General features: G+C 32.7%; 1 protein-coding gene across 1 annotated transcript in view; it reads left to right on the forward strand.

The window, feature by feature from the left end:
- The window catches only part of PARD3B (par-3 family cell polarity regulator beta), a 1,175,277-nt gene that overhangs the window by 231,750 nt on the left and 942,428 nt on the right, over positions 1-1,099 (forward strand). The gene's annotated exons all lie outside the window — the stretch shown is intronic.

Genomic DNA, 1,099 nt, shown 5'->3' on the forward strand with positions numbered 1-1,099 from the left:
TTTCATTTCTCTTAGCTACCCAAGAATTAAAAATGTAGGCTTGTATATCTGCTTTTCACTGTCCTTTTCTTTCTGTTGTGATGTTGCTGTATTACTAAATGTATTTTAATTTTATAGATATTAAATGTAATATATTTATATCTGGTAAATGAAAGCTTTTCTGCTGTTTTGAGAATGAAAAGAACCTCTCTCTTCTATGATTCACCTGTAGTTTCATTGTACAGAGGAAACTATTAATGTTTCCTGTATGTCTTTTGATGAAAAATTTGAGCACATACCGTAATGTATTTTAAAATGTATCCCAATCAGCATAATATACTGTGCTTAATAAAAGCTTTTTAATAAACTCAATAAATTTCTGATTTTGCCATATGAGTACACTGATCTCATGCTTTCTAATGATTTCATTATATTTTATGGTATTACTATAATATAATTTATTTGAATTATCCACTCTTGTTAAAATTTTTATTCTTTCTGGTTAGCTCCAATTTCCCACATGTATCTTCATGTAAGCATGTAAATCACTAGGAAGGAAATGGCTGGGTCAAATATTTTGTGTATTTAAAATTTGATAACTATTGTCAAAGTACCCTGGAGAGCGATACCACTATAGTTGTATTATATTTCCACCTTAGTGTATAAGAATACCTGTTTTCTATCATCTGCATTGAATTTGTACTTGATTTTACTCTCATTTGTGTGAGTTTACTTTAGGTCCCAATACAGATATACTTCCTTCTGTGCTTGGCTTTATTGAGCTTTGCAGATGCCGTTGTTTCTTGTTTTGTTCTGTTTTGTTTTTACGAACTGAAAGTTTGTGAAAACTAGGCATCCAGCAAGTCCTTCAGCACCATTTTCCTGAAAGCATGTGCTCACTTCGGGTCTTTTTATTCATATCTTGATAATTCTCACAATATTGAAAACTTTTTCCTGATACTCTTGCACACCAAGTGTCTGCCGTGTATTGTAACACAACCTTTATGTGTGCTGGGGAGCCAGACGTCTCCTGTGTCATGCTTTATAAAGATATTTGCTTTATGGTGTGATCTGGAACTGAACCCCACAAGATCTCCAAAGTATGCTGTCATCTGTTTGT

This window comes from Echinops telfairi, unplaced genomic scaffold (assembly GCF_000313985.2).
Source record: "Echinops telfairi isolate 266 unplaced genomic scaffold, ASM31398v2 ScPeMD7_3;HRSCAF=10, whole genome shotgun sequence".
NCBI lineage: Eukaryota > Metazoa > Chordata > Mammalia > Afrosoricida > Tenrecidae > Echinops > Echinops telfairi.